Here is a 25,323-nt window from a genome sequence, read left to right as displayed (position 1 = left end):
AAGACAATTGAATGGTATTTTGTGTCAACTATTGTCTATTCCATTCTATTTGTGTTAAATTTTATGTTTTCTCTTTCATGTGAATTAAATCAAGGATTGAATAGAGCTTCACTCCCATATTTTTTTTGAGGCAACGAACCAAAGATGATAGTATTGTTATCATAGGTTCAAGGGAGATCTCTTTCATGTTTTCTTTCAAGCTAGTATTTCCTCTCTGTAGATTAGTCTTCTATTGATATCAATTTATTCTTAGTTAGCATGCATTACTAAATCATTGGGTTTGACAGGTTCATAAGATGTGTGAATTCATAAGGCTTAATTAATCTTAAAGTATCAATTCTTGCCTAAGTTAGTTACTATATAGGCCTAGCTTTTTTTTCATTTTTTGTTCTTAGGTTAATAATATAACCCTTCTTAGTGTTAGAAAAAACATAATTCATTACAAATCATACTACAATAGGGAGTTGTACCTAGAAATTCAGATGGAAGTTAGTCATTTCAAAATAACTTTCCAACTATTGTAACCAGATGTTGTTCACAAATTTGGGCATTTAAAGAGTTAAATCAAAATAATAATACTTTTACCAATAATCTCTCAATGTGCTCTATATCAAACCATTTTTTCACAATGTAATCTAGTTTTCATGCTAATTTCTCCTCTATTGACATCAATGTCAAAGGTTTCAGCAACCATCAATTTCTATAATAACTATCTCTAAATTGCACAAGTATCCAAAGACACTATTTAAAAAAGACATCCAACAAGAGTCATAGATGACTCTATCCATAAAAATACTCCTCCATATAGGAAGCATTAGTATTCAGTTCAGATAAAACATAGTACTCTATTACATTGGATTGATGCGCTCTTGTTGTTGGTCTTAGATTGCTTTTGATAATTGAGTGTCAACACACTTAACCAATTCTTAAGTTGATAACAAGTATAATATAGATGCTGAGCTATAGTATGTGCCAAGTTAGAAAGTTAACAGGTGCCAAGTGAACTTTAGGTGCTGAGAAAAGATTAAGTGCCGAGTGATAAGTGATGTCGAGTCAGTATAAGTTCCAAGGAAAGTATAGATGCCGAGCGAAAAATAATTACTATAGGAGCCGAGTGAGATAGAATTCCTACATATGTCGAGCATCAAAAACTAGTAAGTGTTGAGTAACATAGAATCAACATATGAGTTTGAGCCTTCACAAACTCATATGTAAACCATTTTAAAGCCAACTTAGGATGAATCTCAAAAGATCTTGAAGATAAGATCGAATCTTTTGGATTACATATGTAATCAACATGCAACCAATAGGAAAAGTGAAAGAATTGGGTGGGAAAAGAAGAATGAATATTGATCATAGATTCATACCTAACCCTAATTCTTTGAAGACTTTAAAAGGAGGATGAAACCCCATTGATTATTTACATGAGTAAGAGTTGAAGGGAGAATGCTAGAAAAGTGCAGAGGGGTGTAAAGACTTAGAAAGGGTAGAATAACATTGCAAAATTTAGTTGATCAAGAACAATGTATCAAAATTTTGAGGAGAGATATATTAGATCAAGCAAGGATAAGAATGGATAGAGTAGAACAAGGATCTAGAATTAGTAAGTGAAGATTGAAAGTCACTAGGCCAAGACTTTCTAATACTATCTAGCCATTGTATTAGGAATGAAAATCCTATGATGATAGGTTGATTTATCAGCCATGTTGTAAGCTTTTAAACAAGGTACTAAATCCTTTAATAGGGTAACATTCAAAATGAGTGTTTGTAAATCCTTTAACCGATTTGCTTTTAATAGGTTGTAAAGTCTTTAATAGGATAGGCCTTTCATAGGGTAGACCATTGGAAGTGGTCAATCTTTGTAACCTTAAACAATTATGTATTGTTGCAATGATACTTTGTGGGTGTCATCTCCACCCTAGTTTTACCTTCTCATTTTGGAGGGTTTCTAGGTTACCAAAATCTTGTGTTATCTATTTTCATGCATGTCTTTATTTTCATGTTTATTAGATGAATTAGATACATGTGAATGATTTCAGCTAAAAAGTTTTAAAAGGTTAAAGGCTAGTTACTTTTGATTCAACCCCCCCCCCCCCCCCCCCCTCATAAGTAAATCTTCCCACTTGTAAATTCCAACAATTGGTATTAGAGCCTAGTTATCACAAGAGGAGCCTTACAGTTAGGAGAGAAGATCTAGAAATGGAAGTCTACAAACTTGGGAAGATTATAGTGAATCAGGCAATTGATGTACAATTTTCTCTACACAATTTGGAAGAAGCTAGAGAAGAACAAAGAAAATCCTTAAAGAGAAGAAGAGAGATTTCCATAGCTGAGAATGATACACAATACAAGGAGATTGACACCTCAAAATTCCTTGCAAGTATAGATTTCAAAGAGTTTGATGCAGCAATAGTAGACCTAATGGAGAAGAATAGAGCTCAAGTAGAAGAAATTAGAACTCTCAAAATTGAACAAGAGTCACAAGCTATGATGCTTTGTGAGTTAACTAAATAGAAGAAAAGAGCCATTAAAGATAAGGCTATGCTAGAAGATGACAAGAGAAATCTTGCTAACAGACTAGAAGAAAAGTCAAATGAGCTTGCAAGGATCTCAAACATGCAGCTAGACACCCTAAGCCAAACGATGAATGCACATCATGAACTAAATTTCAAGGAAATTGAGATCTCTACACTAAAGATGCAAAATGAACAACTACAAAATGACTTGAAAAGAGCGAAGGAAATTTTAGAGAGCTTCAACAAACCAAACAAGGCCATTAAGTACTTTGAGCAGTTACTGAAATCACCAAGGGCTACCAATGATACTTTAGGACTAGGTTACACCAACATTGAGAAAGGAGAGTCATCCAAGACTGTAAAAGAAAGAACAAATGTAAGAACACTAAACCTACTTGTCATTTTTTTGGTAAAAAGTGACATGCCTCTAATGTATGTAGGAGCAAGAACACCCATTAGCATGACAAACCTAAGAATGTAGGTCACTATCATAAGTGCAACAAGCAAGGACATCAAGCACATGACTATAGGACTAGGACTATCAAAATGCCAAGATTTGAAGGTCACTGCTATAATTGCAAGAAGTATGGACATAGAGCTTTTGAGTGTAGATCAAAGCCCATGTGGACACCTAATCAACCAACAAGGTGAAATAACCATGGATATCACTATAATTGGGATTGCAACACTAGGTATAGCTATCATTACTATTAGGAATATGGACACATTCTTGAAAATTGCATAAGGACATATTTTAGTGGAAACTATAGCAGATGCTTAAGTCAAACTACATGTTTTAGTTGTTTGAAGACTAGTCACATTAGTAGGAATTGACCAACAAGGTCAAAGGAAACCAACTTGAATATCAAAAAAGGAAGAGAGAAGGTAGATGTTGAACACATAAAAAAAGAAATGAATAAGACATGGAGGAAGAAAGATGGAAGGAACACATGAAATGAAGGGATCATTTCATCTAAAAGGTCAAGTGGTCACACCTTATTAAACTAAGCACAAGAAGGCATGTGGAACTAACATATGCAACTTTATCATACAATAGTTCCTAAACAAGAAAGTACTAAAAAGAAGAGATTAGCATGAATAGATATGCAAAGTCAAAATTTCAAGATTTCATAAGTGTTGTCGAGTTTCCCTCAGATGTCAAGTAAAATTCTAGTAAATGCTAAGTTGTTTGCCAAAGTTAGTAGAAGCTAAATGATTATAGCCGAGCTAGTAGTGAAAGCTGAGTAAAGAGGAAAATTTAGTTGAGGCTGAGTAAGGGATACTTTTGTGGATGCTGAGTGGTGGAAAGACAATGGAAGCCAAGTAATGCAAAAAAGCTTAAGAAGCTAAGTGGATAGTTTTAAACACACTAAGCATTAAATGCTATGAAAATAGGGTATATTATCACATTTTGAATCATTTTTCTTCATTGTGAACGAAAAGCAAAGACAAAGAATGCAGAATGACTTCAAAGTAGATAATTCAACATTTGAGCCAATTTCAATAGTGATTCAACATAGTTTCATTAAATTCAAGGTATTTACATTTGTGCCAAGCTATGTAGTTTTAAATTTCTCTATGTTAAAATCCTAGCTAGCATAAATGGCCTCCAATTCTAGGAAACCACAAGAGAAAGAACCATTTGAGGTCCAACTAGTGTCAAATGAAGTAAAACAACTAGATTTTTGGGCAATGCTAGAGGTGGCATAAAAAAATGACCTAGCTAGAGCCCTATCCATTATACCCCCTAAAGTAATTATAGTTCAAGATGTCAGAAGATGTTACAACCAAAAAATTGGAGCCATAGGAGATATGGAGATGAGGGAAGCCTATGAAAAATTGTGTGAAAATGAAGTTTTGAAAGAAGACTAACAAATTGTTGAGAAGAAGGGTTTGACATGTACCCTATATTTCCCTACCATTTCCAAAACTGAATGGATCTTAGCAAGATTCATGATGAAATTTTATGGTTGGAGGCTGGTCCATTAAAAATAACAAAAAGGATTGTAAATAGAGTGATAGAGTATCCAACCCTAGACCAGCCAAAGACCTTTAGAAGTGATTCCAAGGAAGTAATTGAAAATAACACTGGTGCCAAGTGGAACAAGAGAGGAATGACAATAGACACTATCCAAGACTCTCTTGTTACATTGTTGTTAGAGTTATTGCACACAAATTTTACCAATCCCATAGAACATTGTACAATGCATTGCAATGGATGTGGGTTATAAACTAGTAAAATAGGATCATACGTATGATCTTGCAGAACTTCAACTACAACAAATTAATGAGAATTTAGTAGCAATAAGGAAAACCAAGAGAGCATAGTGGAAGTTTGGAGTAATTTTGATTTTCATATTTTTCTATGTATGGAATGAATTTCCACCTTTTGGTAAAGTTGTTAGGAAAGAAAATAGGTCTATAATAGCTCAATTAAATGAATATATAGAACAAATGGTAGCTAATTTTGAGACCCTAATGACTAACTAATTTGAAGACTTCATGAAGATCATGAAGCAGAGGCTAAGACCTCTTTGCTATGAAATAAACATAGATGAAGCATCTACAACCATAACTACATTATTAGCTAAGGAAGTGGAAAAAAGTACACCACATTTTTTTAGTTATGATGTAGTGAGGTTAAAGGTGGATATGGAGTTGAAGAGTACCTCCACATTGAAGAAGAAGGTCAAACTTGTAAAGAAACTTAAAGCCAAATTTGGTGAGGGAACTATAGAAGAAGAAGAAGAAGAAGAAGAAAAAGATGATGATGAAGAATAAGGACATGAGACACTTGCATTAACCCAAGGCATGGATGGTGATGCAAAAGAAGAAGAAGGTGTCAAATAGGAAGCACCCAAGGCCGAACCCAAGAAGAGAAAGACACAAAAATAGCCATTTGCACAACCCAAGGGGAAGAAGAAAGCAACAAACCCAAGCCAACTACAAGGGTAGACACTAGGGAAACAACACAAGTGGCAAAGGAATAGGGGAAGCAAAAAGCCATAGAATAAGGAGGGCTTGCAGAACAAAAGAAAAGAAGAAAATATGTTGCACCCTAGAGTCAGATGAAGAAAAGATAGAATCTGACAATGATCAATTTAGATTGGTAAGACATTCCACCAAATCTAATTTGGAAAATATTTGTGATAACATTAGGGACAATTTAGATTTGACTAGATTAAAAGGAATTGATTTTAATAAATTTTCAAGAGAAGAAAAAAACATAGTGGAAGAGTCTATCTACACTATGATGCCCAAGTTCAAGACTACCCCACTTGAACTTGACAAATCTATGCCTAAGGAGTTAAGCTCCATTGTAGAAAATAAATGGCATTACTGCCTAAATATGGAAAATAAAATAAGGGATTCAATATTGGCTCATGTGATGCTTGACCTAACTAAAGGTCAAATAAGAAAACATGGGAGAAAATTTGCACCAAAATACAGGGCCTTTAGTATTTTACAGAATAAAATAGAGAATGTTGTAAAGAAATCCACCCACATGTGGAAATTAATTTATGGATTTATTATTGTCAAGGAAGGGTAGGAAGATCCCTTTGAGGGAAGAAATGATGAGGAAGAAGAGGAGAATGAAAAGGATGAAGAAGGAGAGAAAGAGAAAGAAGAGGTAACCGTGGAGAAGACACAACAAGGTGAAGAGGGAATAACTAAGGAGTACCATCCAGAACAGAGTGTCCAAGACACCCAATTGCCACCACCAAGTCCTCCACATAAAACACTTGTAGAAAACTATAATTATCAAGGATGTTTCTAAGACCTCATGTCAAAACATCAATCCACTGATTGTAGAGGATCTCAAAAACGTCCTTCACCAAACAATATTGCAATCACAATTATGCACATATCCTATTTTGGTGAGTGTAAAAGAGTTGCAAAAAGCTATAGTAGAAATTAATAAGGAGAAGGTAAATGCAAAAGAACCACCTTCACAACCTCCCATTGCTATAGATGATCAACCAAAAGAGCAAGTAGAACAAGACACAACTGCTAAGGTTGATCCCATAGTAATAGAAACAACAACTGTTAAGAAGCCAGCAAACAAGCAAATAGGACAAGATGTTCATACAACACAAAGCCAAGGTGCACCTCCTCAAATCATTGTCATTGATTAGGGTAGAAGAGAAGAAGACAAGGAAGAGGAGAAAACCCCCAAGGAAAGAGAATAAGAGGCAATACAAACACTGGTAAATTTTCCTACTATGGGGACTCCTACCAAGCAGCCAAACACTAATGCAACAAAACTACAAATCTCAGTACTAGGCTCAAGATCCATAAATGTAGAAAGGGTACTTCACTACGGAGACCCTATACTTCATGAAGAAATAATCATATCTAGTTATGACTACAAGACAATGAATCTAGCACAAACAAATGAAGTGCAAGATGCACTTGAGAGGAAGAAGAAGTAGGAAATAGTCAAAAATGAGTATAGACAAAAGAAAGCAATTGTAGAAATCAAAGACATATTCCTTGATGCATTCAACTTTCATGTACTTGATGAAACAAAACCCATCATGGAGAAACTATCTAACATAGTGGACCAAGTACAAAATGAAAACCTTGATACTAATGTCAAATTATTAGAATGGTCTAAAAAGAAATTTCAAATGAAAGTTAATGGGAAGATATCTAGTGAGATAACACTATCACAATTTGAACTAGCTAAGAAAGTAGAAAAAGTGAAAATAGTACTTGAGAACATATTCTCACTGTACTCCAAATTGTGTGATTCATCATACTTCACACAAGAAACTAGCTAGAGAATACTGAGCTTGGAACAAAATCTTAAGTTATTTAGCACATAGCTACCTAAAGATCCAACTCAAAGTGAGAAGCATTTTCCAACAATGCTTCACACTTAGAAGGAGTTAGCTATATTGATAGCAGAAGAGGCCAATGTTAAGGCCAAATTCATCCAAATATAATATACTATCACCCCACACTTGGAAGTACTACATAAGGAAGTGGCCTATTTAGAAATTTTTTTAAAGAAATACCCTTATATTTCTACCTTAGAATATCTTATACATCTTGTAGTAGAGACAACCATCTAGGAAAAAGCACTAGAAATTTCCTTAGACAATTGGGATGCTTCTTTGAAGATGATAATTGAGGTAAATAATTTTTTTTGGCTAAATATTCTATTAATTCTTAGGACCCTTTGAGATAAGTGTAAAAAAGGGGGAGAAATTCCATTTTTGGAGAAATATATGGAGATAATACAATTTTTTTGATGGAAGTAATAAAGAATATCCAAAGGGGGAGATATTCATGTAAAGAAGGAGACATAATAAATATAGGAGATAATAAGAGTGGATTTTTAAATAAAGGGAGTAATACTCAAAGGGGGAGATAGAGTTATTTGAATTTTGAATTTTGAGGAGAGATAAGGAAATAAAGCCAAAAGGACAATAAAAATTACAAGAAGATGTGAAAGGGGGAGTAGACACAGAGCATAAACAAAGGGGGAGTACAAACAAAGTAGATATAGAGTACAGACAAGACAAAGAACATTAGACACATCAGCATGAGACAAATTCGGCATATGGGAATCATGGTTACAAAAATGGCACATCAACTTAGTGGGAATTACAAATTTTTTAGGTATATAATCTTTTGAACGAGTTTTTGAATTTTTATACTTATGCTAAATAGATTATGTATTATACTAATAGAGATTAGACTCATAATGCTTAGTTAAGTGTTTTTTCCATTCATGTCAAATGGGAAGATTGTTGGTCTTAGATTGGTTTTGATAATTGACTATTAACACACTTAACTAGTTCTTAAGTTGATGCCAAGTATAATACAAATGCCAAGCTATAGTATGTGCCAAGCTAGAAAGTTAACAAGTGCTGATTGAACTTTAGGTGTGAAGCGAAGATAAAGTGCTAAGTGATAAGTGATGTTGAGTCACTATAGGTGTTGAGAAAAGTATAGATGTCAAACTATAGGAGCCAAGTGAGATATAATTTTGACATGTGTCGAGCATCAATAACTAGTAAGTGTTGAGTAATACAAAATCAGCATATGTGTTTATGCCTTCAAAAACTCAGATGTAAACCATTTTTGAGCCGACTTAGGATGAATCTCGAAGGATCTTGAAGATAAGATTGAATCTTTTGGATTATGTATGTAATCAACATGTAGCCAATCAAAAAAATGGAAAAAGCATGCAATCAATATGAAAAGTGAAAGAATTGAGCAAGAAAAGAAGAATGAATATCGATTATAGATTCATACCTAACCATAAGTCTTCAAAGCCTTTAAAAGGAGGATGAAACCCCATTGTGTGTGTAAATGAGTAACAGTTGAAGGGAAAATGCTAGTGAAGTGTAGAGGGGTGTAAGGACTTATAAAGAGTATAAAAAAACATTGCAGAATTCAATTGATCAAGAATAGAGCATCAAAATTTTAAGGAGAGATATATCAAGTCAAGCAAGGATCAGAATAGATAGAGAAGAACAAGGATCTAGAATCAGCAATTGAAGATTGCAAGTCATTAGGTCAAGAATTTCTAATACTCTCTAGCCATTTTATTAGGAATGAAAATCCTATAATGATAGGTTGGTTTAACAACCATTCTGTAAGCCTTTAAACAAGGTACTAAATAATTTAACAGGGTAACATTCCAAGTGAGTGTTTGTAAATCCTTTAACTAGGCCACTTTTAATAGGGTGTAAAGTCTTTAATAGGAAAAGCCTTTCACAAGGCAGCCCATTTGAAGTGGTCAAACTTTGTAACCTTAAACAGTTACATATTGCTACAATGATACTTTGTGGGTGTCATCCCCACCCCCATTTTACCTTCTCATTTTGGAGGGTTTTTGGGTTACTAAAATCTTGTTTTATCTATTTTCACGCATGTCTTTATTTTCATTTTTATTAGATGAATTAGATGCATGTGAATGATTTCAGCTAAAAAGTTTTAAAAGGTTAAAGGCTAGTTACTTTTGATTCACCCCCCTCCTCAAAAATAAATCTTCCCTCTTGTAAATTCCAACACTTGAATCATCTACTCTGATGTAGGAAGGGGCATAACCCCTAGCATACCTCACAAATACTCAAAAGTCTATTTGGGAAGAGGCTTAGTGAAAATATTTGCAATCTTCTCTTTGGTGCTTACATACTCCAATCTAATTTCTTTTTCTACAACTTTTTCTTTGAAAATGTGATACTTGATAGAAATGTGCTTAGTCGTAGAATGAAATACTAGATTCTTAGACATATTTACTATACTTGTGTTGTCACAATGTGTGACAATAGGTTCACTAAATTCTATCCTTATATCTTACAACATCTTCTTCATCCAAACAACTTGATTACCATTGTTTGCTGCTACAACATATTCTACTTCCATTGTACTTTGTGAGGTACAATCTTGCTCTTTGCTTAGCCAAGAGACCAATCTTTCTCCAAGAAACAAGGCTCCACTTCTAGTGCTCTTTTTTTCATCCATATTGCCTACCCATTCAGCATTAGTATAAGCATATAGAGTGAAATCATTAGATCTATCATACCACAATCCAAACTCTGGTGTTTCTTTCAGGTGTCTAAATATCCTTTTGACTACTACATAATCTTCTTCTCTAGGGTCAGCTTAAAATCATGCAACAATTCCAACTACATTTGCTATATTTGGCCTCCTATGAGTTAGATATTGCAATCCTCCAATCAAAGATCTATACCTTTTCTACTCAGTAGTAGGTATCTCATCCTTTATAGATAATTTGTGTCTAGTTACCGTAAGTGTTCCAATGGGTTTACATGTTTTCAAGCCAAACCTTTTTAGTAAATCTTTCAATTACTTAGTTTGTGAAATAAATATTTCTTCTTTGTCCTAAATAATTTTTAATTCTAGAAAATATTTCATTTCTCTTATCATGCTCATTTCAAATTCCTTGTTCATTTCTTCTACAAACTTATCACTTTCATTATCATTTCCTCTAGATATGATATCATCAACAAATATTACCATAATCATAATGCATTATCAATTTCTTTCCAATACAGATTACTATTTGCCATACCTTTGCTATATCCAAGCTTTGTCAAATGCTTGTCCAATCTTGTATAACAAGTTCTAGGTGCTTACTTAAGGCCATACAAAGCTTTCTTCAATCTCCATACTATACCCTAGTCATCTGTTAAAGGAAAACCACCAAGTTGTTCTATACATACCTCTTCTTCATGTTCTCATTCAAAAATGCTAACTTTGAATTTCTTATATGTTGCATATGCTAAAAATAATCTTACTGCTTCTTTTTTTTCCACAAGAGCATAGGTTTCATCATAGTCTATTCCTTCTTGATATGAGTAACCTTTACATACCAATCTTTTCTTGTTCCTTACAAATTGACCTTGTTCATTCATCTTGTCCCTGAATACCCATTTTCTTCCTCTCACATTCTTGTCTATTGGTTTTGAGGTCCTAATTCCCATGTCTCATTCTTTACTATCTAATCCAATTCCTCTTTCATAGATTGCTTCCAATAGTCATCTTTACATGCTTCATCTGCATTCTTTGGTTCAACTTGAGATATCAAACATAGTTCTTAACTAATTCTTCTTATTGTCATCACATGTTTATCTTTGTTTCTGATGATTTTATTGGGTGGATGATTATTTTGTTGGATACAGTTGTCTAATTGTGTGTTTTCTTTGATGTTACACAAATTTCATATCAGTTGGTAGTCAGTATCTACCAAGCTCAGTTTGTTAGCAAAACAACTTTTAGTGTCTACCAAGCTCACTCAAGTGTCGAAGGAAAATGTGGTAGAAAGTAGTGTTAAACTAGCTCACATGGTTAACAAAGGAAAGTTAGTGTTTGTCGAGTTCACTCAGTCTCCAAAGGATTTTTGTAGGTTTGCAGTGTTAACTGCGCTTTAGTTGGTTAACATAGGAAATCATCTCAAGAATAGTGTTTATCAAGTAAGGTCAGCTAAAGAAGGATTTTATTAATTTGAGAAATAAAGTGTAATTATTTGACATAATGATTCTAGTCGACTAAGGTAAAGATTATTGGTAATTGTAAGTTATAAATGAGTTGACTTGATAATCTATAAGGTATATATGAAAGGTCAAGTTGAGGATTCTAAGTGTAATGAACGATCATGAAAATGTATTGATTGTTTGAAGAGGAAAGTGTGAGTGAAATTTGAAGGATGGTCAAATATCCTTGAGAAGCAGCAAGGTTTTATTTGATTAGGAAGGATTTAGTGAAGTAGAACATAGATCTATAATCAGCAATTTAGTTGCATCTCATTTAGGTCATTTCATTGTTACTTTCTTACCATTGTAGTAGTGATTCCTAAATCTCTTAACAGAGTTTATTTAACCGCCATTTGTAAATCCTCTAACAATGTGATAGGACCATGGAATTATTCTAAAGACCTCTTGCAAGGACACTTATAATAGGGTGATTAAATCCTCTAACAAGGTCACACCTAATAGTGTGTTTTGTAACCTTTAACCAGGTTGGCTTCTAACAACGCTCACTTCAGAAGAGTGAAAATTAGTAGCTAGCTACTTGGTAGTTTTTTCCATATTGGGTTTCCACATTAAATTTGGTGTCTCATGTGTTCATCTTATTTATTTTATGCATGCATGTTAATCACTATGAATGTTTAAGATCTATTAAATTTAACATATACTGCATCTACCAAGTTACAACATTTTTGTATGTTTACTGAGTGATATTAGTAACTAGTTTTATTAGACATCTAAGGGATCTATGGATTTGTTTTTGTGGTAACTGATTCACCCCCCCTCTTAGTTAGTCCATCTATATTTTTTATATATTTTTCATATTCTTACTTGAAGTAGGAGTTGTTAACTCAAATCTTAGCTCTGTTGAAGGTTGTGAGCTTTTTTCATACCTTAGCTTACCTTCATTTTTCAAGTAATTTTTAGTCTCAAAGAATACTTCATCATTCCTTGGATTAGTAACAATATTCTGATCATCTGAATTGTAGTTAACTATTCTTTCTTGTATCTTGAATTTCTCATCAACTCTTACATTTGCAATTTCCATAATAGTCTTAGTTCTCAAATTACGACATCTATAAGTATTTCTTTTCAATTAATAACCAAGAACCACACCTTCATCACTTCTAACATAAAACTTACCAATATCATTATCCCTTTGATATAACACTTGCTACCAAAAATTTTGAAATACTTAACTATAGGTGAGTGACCAAATCATAGTTTATTGTTCTAATAATGTTTGGTTCAAAACACTGTTGGTAGGTATGAAGATAGAGATCAAGGATCCAAAGGTTATGTATTATGATAACACTAGTGCAATTAATATATCAAAGAATGTTGTGATGCATACAAAAACCAAGCACATTACTATAAAATATCATTTTTGAGAGAATTGGTACAAGATAAAGAGGTAAGAATGGAATATGTGAATATTAAAGAACAAATCGAAGACATATTCACTAAGGCATTACTAAAGGATGCATTTATCTATCTAAAAGGTAAGTTAGGTGTTAGTCCGCTATTTGAAGTTTACTAAATGCACTTTAGTGATACATCAACTAGAACATGTTGAAGATTAGTCAGTTAATGTAGAATTGACAAAGGTGCATTGATATTTACTAAACATTATCCTTAGCATGAGATTTCAAAGAGGGAGAAGTTTTTTGTAATATCTCATAGAAATTTAATCACTTCAAAATTTGACAAAGAGGGAGACATCAAGAAGAAGAACTTGGTATGATATCCAAGAAGAAAGCTTTCTATAAGAAGAAGATGTTGAAGACAGAGTTTTGCTAACAGAGGAAGAAATTGAAGGTAGAAAGAGTTCACATTGATAGAGGGAGTTTTCAAGAATGAGAATTAGAATGAAACTAAGGATATGATTGTTACTTTATTATTTCTCTAAAATTTCATTATATTATTATATGTTGTGTTGCCATCAATGCCAAAGAGGGATACTGTTGAAAATAATTGACTAATTGTGTATTGTCTTTGATGTTACAAAAAATAACATATCATTGCTAGTCAATGTATGTTGAGCTCACTTAGGAAATATAGACATTTTTCCCTATCTAGCAACTATTCTAGAGTTTTCTTGGTTTAGTAGGCAATGTCTACCAAGTTCACTCGGGCAATAAAAAATGTTTGCAGAAGTTGAGTGTTAACCGAGCTCACTCGGTTAATCAAGGAAATGTTCAATGGAACTAGTGTTAACCAAGCTCACTTGGTTACTAGAGAAACTTTATAAATATGTAGTGTTAAAAAATTTCACTTGGTTAACAAAGGAAAATTACTTCTTAGTGTCTATATAGTAGGGTTGGCTAACGAAGGATTTTCTTGTTTTGGCATATTGAGTTGAATAGTTTTGTTTGTTGGTTCTAGCTGATTGAGAAGATGAATATTCTAAGTTGTATTCAAGTGGACTTGACAATATGTAAGGTATAAATATAAGGTCAAGTTGAGGATTGAATGTGTGGAATAAAATAGAATATTTGATGAAGCTTAGAGGAACCAAATTAGAAGGATAAGCATAATATCCTTATTGAGCTACAAAGGTACATTCAATTAGGAGGGATCAAGTATGCAAGCCAAAATTGAGATCTATGATTAGAAATTTTCTTGCATTATAAATCATGTCATCTCATTGTTACATTCTAACCATTGTAGCAATGATCTGAATCTCTTAACCAAGTTGGCTTAATAGCTATTTGTAAATCCTCTAATAAGGTGGAATTTCTATTTGAAGTGTCTCAAGACCTATAATAAGGCCACTCCTAATAAGGTGATTAAATATTCTCATAAAGACACACCTAATATTATTTTTTGGAACCTTAAACCAGGTTGGCTCCTAATAGGGCTCAATTTAGAAGAGTGAAAATTAGTAACTAGTTGCAATTGGTGGTTTTTCCCAAAATGGGTGTCTACGTTAAACCTTGGTGTTAATTGTGTTCATACTATTTACTTCATGTCTATGAAACTATGTTAAGTAAGATTAATCACAAATAATATCTCAAATATTTTCATGTTTAGGTGGTACCAAGTTATTTCACCATTTACCAATTTACATGATTTTCTAGTGTATGCCAAGTGAATGTGTGTTTGTCGAGTTATAGTAGATTATAATTTAATCAAAGTTTTTATTTTTGTATTGACATCTAAGAGATATAGGATTTATTTTAGTGGTTACTAATTCACCCCTCCCATATTAGTAAATCCTCTTATATTTCCAACACAACCATTATCAATAATCCATGTATCATTCTTACTAATATGTTAGATAAGTTTCATTTTATCATTCTTATTATTTGATTCATCCTTAACACCAATGTAGACCATTTTATCTTCTTCTTCATTACTTTTAGAATCTTTAGCAATGTAACAATATTTCATACCTTTGTCTTTATAGTCCTTGTAGCTTTTGAAGTCCTTCTTGCCCTTGTACTTGTCATTCCTCTTTTCTTCTTTTCCTTCTCTATTTGGATACCTTAAATCAATGTGATCAACCTCTTTACAAGAAAAGGAGATCAAACAAAATTTTATTTTGTACTTCCCTTTGACCTTATGAGATATTCTTGCAAGTAATGCTTCAATGACTTCAAGATCTTCATCAAAACCATCTTCATCTTTCGTCTTGAGTGATAGCTTGGCTTGAAATGTAGACTCAAGGTTACTAGTGTTAGGAACATAGTTTTCATAGTTATGTAACTCAAATGTTGTCAATCTTCCCACTACTACATCCAATGTTATATCATTCTTTGGATTGCATCTCATCTCTTGAATTTTTGACACTCTAATTGCATATATAGGACTTGAAGTGTTTTGAGAAACTTTCTTACCACTATCTCATCTTCTATCTTTCCCCCTAAGGCTTTGGTTGCACACACACTAGCTTTTATTATTTCACTATATTTTGCAATATTATCATATTCTCTCATCCTTATTTGATTAAATTGACCTCTAAGACTTTTTTAATTTTTTCTCATCACATTATCATCTCCTCCATAGATTTCCATTAGCTTGATCCACATCTCATGAGTAGTGTCACAGTCTTTGACTTCATAAAATTTAGTATGCCTAAGAGTTGAAGAAATATTGATGTAATCTTAATGATATTATGATTCTTCTTTTCTTTGATTTGTTCAATAGTCATAGTTTCAATAGTTGCCGCATACTTGGCATCTAGGTAATTTAGACTTGAGTCTCTAATGGTTTCCAAATGCCATCTCATGAGTTCCTTCTATGGCTTGAAGTTATCTCTATTCAGCATAGGGATCTCCCTTCTATAAGACATCCTGATGTTTAGGTTAGGTCCTTGAAACCTTCTTTTCAAGAACCAAAAGATCTAATACCAATCATTAGAAATATAAGAGGAGTAACTGAGAGGAGAGGGGTGAATCAGTTACTACAAAAATAAATCCTAGATCCCTTGGATGTCAATACAAATCAAAATTAAACTTTCCTAAAACTACAAATATTGTTGTAATTCAGTTAGGACTAAATCACTTGGCAGGCACTAAGAATTACTATAACTTAGTAAGCATTGAACTACTTCTACTTTAGATGTGTAATGTGATTAACCACAATTAACTTAGTTGCATACACATAAAATAAATAGCATGAACACAAGTGACAACAAGAGTTAATATGAAAATCCAATTTAGGAGAAAAAACCAATTACAACTAGTTATTATTTTTCACTCTTTAAAGTGATTCCTATTAAGAGCCATCACTATTAAACTTTAAAAAATAAACTATTAGTTGTGACCCTATTAAAAGATTTAATCACCTTGTTAGGAGTAGCCTTGTTAGAGGTCTTTAGACACTTCAATCTAGTCATGCCACCTTGTTAGAGGATTTGGCAAATAGATATTAAGCTAACTCCATTTAGAGATTTGATATATTGCTACAATAATTAGAGAGTAAAAATGATATGACCTAATTATTGATGCAACTATATTTACAATTTTAGATCTGTATTCTAGATCAGATAAAACTTTGTAGCTCAGTCAACTCAGGATACTCTACAATCCTTCCAATTCACTTCCTTCATTTGACTTTTCAATCCCATGCTTCTATCATTCAATCCCACAACTTGAACTTATTATTATATCTTTTTCATAGTTAATTTGGCTTGAATATACTTACAAATATTCAATATTCACCCCTTAAGTTGATTGGACTTAACAAATAAATTTAGTAAACTAAATATGTTAATTCAAGAAAATCCTTCCTTAGCCAATCTAGCTTGGTAGAAACTAACTATGAAATGAGTTTCTTGTGTTAACCAAGTGAACTCAATTAGCACTAAAACATCATAAAATTTCTTTGGTAACTGGGTGATCTTGGCCAACACTAGTTCCATGCCAACTTTCCTTTGTTAACCAAGTGAGCTTGGTTAACACTAAAATTCTATGAACTTCTCTTTGGTGTTTGAGTGAACTCAATAGACATTGTCTTATGAATTGGGTTAACTCTAGAATGCTTGGTAGACACTAGAAACTTTCTTCATCACCTAAGTGAGCTTGACAAACACTGACTACTAAAGATATGACATTTTATGTAACCTTAAAGACAATATACAATTGTTCAATTGTTTTCAACAAGTGGTACATGAAATTTTGAATTTAGTTAACTTTAATTTTTGTTAGTTACTAGAATAATGACCCACTTAATATAATAAAAAAATGAGCTATTACAAATCAGAACTCTACAAGAAAAACATTGGTAGAAAATTTTAAAAACATGGATTCTTAGGAGAGGTTATGTAAGAGATTGATAAACATCTAGTAGAGGATAATATGTCAATGCAAGAATTGTAATCCTAGATAAATTCATTGCACAAATGAGGCCACTATCATATCTCCATTTCTTCAAGAAAGTTTCTCAGCTTTCTGATAAATCTTTGTCAATAGAACTTAAAGAAGCATGCAAAGATGAACATTGGAGTCAAACCAAAATGACTAATTTTTGGGAAATAAGGAATAATAATGGTGAGCCAAAAACCTTAGAACCTATTTGGGAAATCCATGAGGATAATTTTATAGAAATTACTAGAATAAAGAGCATTTTACTAAAGCATATAATGATAGTGATAAAGACATGGAAGCTAATTAGGATCCTAGATTGACCAAGACTCCAATAAGTTTTTAATTGTGATTTATCCTATGAAACAAAGTTATATTGTAGGGGAAAATATGATATAAAAAATGAGCTATTCAGGTTTGGGGGCTTGTGTCCAAGAGGAGAAGGGATGATTTGTACAATCCAAGTACCAACTCGACAAAAATAAGGATGTAAACCACTTTGTTATGTCTATGATGAGATTCTACATGGTTGATCTTAAAAAGGAAAAAGGATGTTCTACTTCTCAATTTAAACCCCCTACAATATTTCTCAAATCTTCAAATTTAGTTGAAGTTAATCTCAAAGGCACAAGTGAACCTAGTGGAATAAAGAAATTTTTTTATGACAATTCCAACAATGTTATTGCCAAAAGTTACTACACCAATTGATAGTACTAATATTTGTTATGCACAAGTGGATTTAGGAAAAAACCCTCAAAATAGTCATAAGACTCTAGTTATTAGTGACAATGTTACGTGATTAAGAATGTAGTAGCTTTAGTTTGTTGGAAAACCTAAAAGTACATTTAATAGAAAAATTGGTGAAGGTTGAGGTACATTTTAATTTATGTGAATTATCACCTCTCAAACATTCATTTGTCTAAACAAAGCTAATTTTTTCTAAAATGATTTTGAAACAAAATTTATCAGACACTCACAAAGAATAAGAAAAATATGAGGATATTGAAAAGGGATTTCATTGTTGGAGCTCATTGTGAATATCCTACATGTAATTGTTTATTTTTAACTTATGACCCAAACATAGAAATGATGTACTTTATGGTTGGTGTACCCCTTGCTAAGGATAATAATAGACTTCTATGTCAAATAAATCCATCTAATTTAGAGGTTTGAACTATCAAAATGGATTTCTTGAATGTGAAAAATATTAACAAAATTAATATATAGGAAACAACAAACCAAATGATCTACTCTACACTAATCATGATGGAGAGAGACATAATAGAAGCCTTTGCAAGAAAATACAAAAAAATTAGGCACAACTAGAGAACAAAAAGGCTAAGGATAAAGTAATAGATAATAAGTGCATAGAATTACAAAAATGGATAAGTAATACATAATTGTATAGAAGTAATTATGTAGAAAGATAAAATGGATGAACAAATGAAAAAGGTAAGTAAAGAATTGGATGATTGTTAAAATAAATTTAGGATGAAAAAGCATGTACTGCATGGTTTTTTGAGTTAGTAGAGTTTAGTACATGGATAAACAATAAATTGAAAAATGAATTCTACTTTTTTGTTAAGGAAAATAGTCACTTGAAGATTGAATTGGAAAAAGAGACAAAAAAAGAGGAGTCTATTGCAAAGAAAAACCCTAATTTGAAAAATGGATTTAAGATGAGAGTCAAATAACAGCTCATTGGGAAACAATAGTAGAAGAAACAAGAAAAATGAGTGAAATTACTAAAATGGAGATGTCATAAATAACATAGGACCTAGAGACTGAATAATATATACCTAAAATTTTTAAAGACCAGATCAAGGAGAAATTGAAAAACATGATGAATTATCACTAGTAAATTTGTACTCAATTTTCAACAAATTTTGGTCAAAATTTTGACCAAGTAGTTCATCGCTATTTTTCTCATTGAAATTTCAACCACATTGTAGGTTGGTTGAAATTTTGGAAAATACATTCATCAATTTTTTTTTGTGTCTACTCACATTGATTTTTCATTCTTGGTCAAAAATTTGACCAAATATTTGTTGAAAATTTTGAAGAATTGCTCAAAATTTTGACCAATTCTTGGTATAAAACTTTCAAGAATTGGTCAAAATTTCTACCATTTTTTTTCAAAAACCTTCAAGAATTGGTCAAAATTTTGGCCGATTGTTGATGGAAAACTTTCAAGAATTGATCGAAATTTTGGCCAATTCTTGGTGGAAAACTTTCAAGAATTGGTTGAAATTTCCACCAATTCTTGGTGGAAAACTTTCAAGAATTGGTCAAAAGTTTGACCAATTCAGGCCCATACCATGACCAAGATGCCATGATCATGACCAAAGGGTGGTCAAAATTTTGACCAATTCTTGGTGGAAAACTTTCAAGAATTGGTTGAAATTTTGACTAATTCTAGCCCAACCCATGACTACAATGTGAAAATTTTGACCAATTATTGGTGGAAAACCATGAGGAGATGGTCAAAATTTTGACCAAACTAAGTTGTTTAAAAAAAAAAAAATAGAGCAGGTGAATCCCCCAACAAATTCCTACTTGTGGAATCTCTCTTAGGTCATCTTCTTAGACTACCATAATTTTGAAAGAAGCTTGGTAATGATTTCCATGATGTATTGCATTTGTTTAGTGATTTTGAGGTTGATCTAATGGGGAACCCTCATATAGCATTAGGTGGCTACTTGGCACTCTATCAATTTATTATTAACCTATCATGGCTAATGGGAAATATGATAATGAAAGCTCCCAGCAACCCTCCAATAGAATTAGTGCTGGTGTTCAAGAAAGACATGTTCTCTAGATTTCAAACATTGGAATTAGCATCTTTTCTATTGGATGGCTATGAAGCATCCTAATTTCTAAGCAAGGGTTCCCCAAAGTCATCTTTATGGAACTTCATTAACACAATCTACAAAATGGGTCAATAATAGTTGTCATTTTGATTGCCTAGAAAATCATCTGAAGCACAAGTCATCATCTAGCAGTTATGCCACTTATCATGAATGATGAGGGAGCCATTTCCAAGAATGAGCAAAGGATGAATGTAGTACCAGATTCCAAATGAAATCAATGACATCAGATCTATAAGAGTGAAATGAAGCAACAACCCATTTGCTATGCGTGACTCCCTAAAGATGCTTTTCTTTCTGACTCCATTGGTATAAATTTGGGAGTGTGCTTTGACAGTGGTTTCTATTCTAGTGTGTGATTGTAGTGATGTAGAAAGTGGTGGTAATGGTGGAGCTTGCATCTAGTAGTTGGGACGTTTTTGCACGTGAGTAGAGGAGCTTCTATTGTGCAAGCTTGGTCAGACAAAGAAGAGCTATTGGCACAATCACCAACCATAGATGAATTGTTAAGAGTAGGGTCTAAATCTATGAACCATTTGGGGTCTCAAGTTTGATATTCTCAAGGAGGACCTTCAAAGAATCAACCATCACAAGGATGCACATGAAGATCTTCCATGACAACAAGGTTTCAACATAAATGGATTCATTATTATGACAATCACTAAAATTCAAACTCTCATTGGATCATTATATCCATAGGTTGGGTGTCTTCATTGGGATGACATATCTACAAGACATGTGTCTTCATGGAAATATTGTGATCATAGGTTGTAGGCTTTCACTTGATGATAATAAGAGCTCACCTTGTTGACAAAGGTGTAATAATTTTACATTCATGAAAACAAAAAAATCACTAGTAGGCCTCTTTGGCATGTTTGAGTCCATTGCTATCTTGTTCTTATCCTAAATTTTACTAGATTTGTCCTCCTTGGAAATGGACTTCCATTTTCCAATTTTCCTATTAAAAGTAAGAATAATCAAGGACATTTATTGAATAGTTGAGTATATTAAATAATCTAAAATGCTTCACAGAATTAATTGATAATTATTGCTAGAGAATTAGATGAACTCTACTTTAGAAAATTTTGTACCACCTAATGTATTTTAGCAACTACTTTGGATGGTAGTTGTTGTTTACTAAGAATTATAATCAGCCATTTAGATAACTACCATTAAACTTGTTCTCACTGGGAAATTACTTGAAAACTTAAATATCTAAAGAGATACCTCTCTTTAGGAAAGTCCCAATCATAGAAAAGGATGTCTCTTTCCCCCTCTTAGAGGATTTATATTGATAGACTATCACTTTTCATAGGGCATCAAAGACAAGAGAAGAAATTAGTGAAAAAGAAACCATAAGGAGTAGACACATATCTAGGATTAGGCTCTCATTAATCTAATTTGGGCTTGTTATAATCATCATTTAATCATTTGAATAATGGCTCTTGTGAAGAAAGAGGGTGTAAGGGTTGGAGGAATTCTTTTTGTATATCTTATGATGGGAGCCTACTTTATATACCAAAAGAAAGTAACAGTCAGGAAAACATGTCAATTACCTTTTACTTTGAAGGAGAATTATCACCGAAGTATTGGTTATGGTTAGCTAATCCATTGATAATTTATTCAAGGAAGAGTCATGATTAACTTAAAGAAAGTAACCATTACATATAAGGTAATGATTAGCATACATTGGCAATCTTAAATAACACTTAATGATGGAAAGGTGTGATTAAATGTGAAATATAAGATAAACACATATTGGGTATTTTTCTTTACCCAATCTTGAAGTGGCCACCATCTTCATGGGCTATGGCATCACCGCCTACTACCAAGATATTGAGATGTCACCAACATATTAAAAACACAATTTTTATTGTATATATTAAAAAAATGAATAAGTTACAAATCATTTATTCAAACTCATATGAAGCAAAACTATAACCAGCATGACCTTCATTTGTTTCCTTTAGCTCCAACTTTGGAATGGACTGAAATTTTACTAGTCAACATGATAGCTCATTATTTCTCAAAAGACAGATTATTAAATGTGACTAAATGGTAGCCAAGGAATTATTTAATCATAAAATGAAGCCATGAAAGAGGTGTATACTTGCTAGTTGGATCATAGTCAAAAACGTTCATGGTGCCCAATATAAGATACAAAGTTAACACCTTAAATAGTGTGTAGAAATCACTTCATGTCCACATATAAAGTATAGCTAGTCCGTTGATCTCTTACCAAATATACATAGAACTCTTTATTGTGGAATATTAAACCCAATTACTACATTATTTTGGAAATGTTTCTCATCATATGCTATTTGAGATAAACAATAATAGGAAATAAGCTTTGAAGATACATGCTCTAAAGGATGGTTCCATACCTCTATTAGTAGTAGCCCAACCATCTCAAAATTTTACTTTTGAATATAAATGCATACAGCAAGAGACATGTTGTCTTTCTGAAGATTTTTTATACATATAGCATTTAGCTAGTCTCTCATGCAAGCCATGTACATTCAATTATCCTTTAAGCTCTCTCATATTTCTATGTTCACTCTATTAAGTCTTTAAAAGGTCAAAAGTCAAATCGTTTTATGAAGTTGATAACTTTGAACTGCAAGATTTTTTTTACCTATCATAAATTTGAATTGAATATTTATATTTATGTTTATTGCATATTACCTAATGTAAGAACAAATAATTTGGCAAGTTGAATGGCTTACCTTCTACTATTTACTTAATCTTAAATGTTGTGCCAATTACTAAACTATAAAATTATGAATAAAGACTAAAGTTACAAGAATCAACAACCCTTGAGAGAGATTGACAGGCGAGTGGATATACACAATATATTAGAGAACATTTTGTTAAATTTTGATAGACTATGTTGAAGATGAAATTTTAAAGATACTTTTGGGTATTATTTTCTAGCTTCTGAAGGGTAGGGACTTGAGGAAATCCTATATATGTCTTACAGTTCAAGAACTAAGTTTTGTATTTCTGAAACTATATATATTTTTTCCACTAGAATGTGCAATGCCATCAATACCCTATACTACATGTGATGCAGAGTGTCTACCAAAACCCTTCAAATTTTTAGTATCTATATGATCCAAGTTTCATTTCATCACATTGACAATACATTAGAGGCATCTTCTATCAACAATAAATCCACTTCCTAATCATCTTTTCTTGGGATTCAATAATCAAAAAACAATTAATCAACATCTATCAAGGCAATGTCATACCTTTAATAGTCTTCCTCCAACCTTACCATTTAGTGTCCATTCACTAGATCTTCAACCAACATCTATTCATTAAATATGATCTACCTATATACACACATATTATTAGCAACAATCAACCTTTTATCATCATCCTCATGTATTAGTATTTTCACATTGTCCTACACATGACACAAATATATTCACATTATCCATACCCTATCTTTATCCTATAATAGAAATACACTTAGCAATTAGGGACTTTGTCTATCAACATCCATCTTATTTTACTCTTCCACCAAGCCTTGTATGTTGCTCACATCAATAAGGATTTATTTACTACCCATATCATTATCTATAAATAATCATTAGTCTCAACTACAAATATTGACCAAAATCATGAGAGTAGAGTTCTTTGATATTCTTCAATCATAAGATTCATGCATAATAGAATTCTACAATAGCGAGGCCACAATCTATACCAACATTGACAAAGAACTTCTCTTTCCATCACTATCAACAATAAACTATGAGTCACTCATCAAAACAATTTTATAGAGAGATAATCACATAGTAGGCAAGAAAAATTTTACATCTACTTTTTCAATTTGAAGTATCCAATCATTATTCAATTGAAAATTAGACCATCAAATCTATATGTCATATCTATTGCATTTACCAAAATACTAAAATCTTGATCAAAGTTACTCCATCTTAAAGCTGGTTTGGACCTTATATTTTTATTTTTTAATGTTAGCAACTTCTTAATTTTTTTTTAAAGAAATCAATTTATGTATAAGTGCCAAGATTAATATATTGATCCGCTATCCTATATTGATAGATGTCCCTAACATCATTGTACTCAGTTATGAGTTCCATACTTCTTAAATCATCTTTGAATAGTGTAATATATGGAAGATGCTCTTAAAAATAGATCCAATTCAAAATTTAGTGTCTTATTGCAAAAATTGGATGTGCAGTCCACACACGTAGTGTTGGAGAAGTTGTAAGAATTCCTCGTACTATTTTCTTGACATTAGGATCTAATGTTGCCTTCAAACATGTATTATATGAAAGTCAAGGTGAGGATGTGCTAGAAACATTTAATAATCATATTCATAGTAAATAAATGACAAGAGGTAGAAAATTAATGTGTTTAATTACTTCAGGATTGAAAACTAGAATTAGTAAATCTAGCTTAATGGAGCTTGGATTTTCATCAAATTTAGAGTCTCCATTTGTGAAGACATGTTAGAGATCAATGTTCTATCTTTACATCACTACTCAAACAAGAGCTTGTTTATGGATTCCTATTTGAACACTACTCAGATTTGAAATTTGCATGCAACATTGACATATATAGAGAATTAATATGTTTAAAGGACATAAACAACCATATAGATATGAGAGTATGAATTCTCATGGTAGACTTTATGAAATATTATGTGCCTCTTAATCTAATAGGTCTAACCTATCAAAAAGGATATCTTGGGGACTAATATCAATTATAAAAGAAATGATTGTCTCAAAAAGGCATGAATTTAGAGATGAGTGTATTTAGAGACTCATCCATATAAGAAGAGTCTTCAGTAGAAAATGACACAATTAAACAATAGTGATAGTTTTTTAGTAGGTATCAGTCAGGATCAATCTCATGGAGCATAAAAAAGATGAAGTATGTATATAGTTCCAAAAATATATCAACTAAAATCTAGTATATAGCTCCAAAAATATATCAACTAAAATCTAATAAGCATCAGGTCTGTTCAACATATTCAGATGCATATATAATTGTAGTAATGCCTAATCCTCATTAGACCAAATCATTGAACTTGTGTATGAAGATGCCTTCTACAAAGATTAATTCCTTATCAGTAAATAGACACTTATCTCTCTAA

This window comes from Cupressus sempervirens, chromosome 5 (assembly GCF_028749045.1).
Source record: "Cupressus sempervirens isolate cs-2001-9-10 chromosome 5, ASM2874904v1, whole genome shotgun sequence".
NCBI lineage: Eukaryota > Viridiplantae > Streptophyta > Pinopsida > Cupressales > Cupressaceae > Cupressus > Cupressus sempervirens.
Note: the sequence above shows the minus strand (reverse complement) of the source record.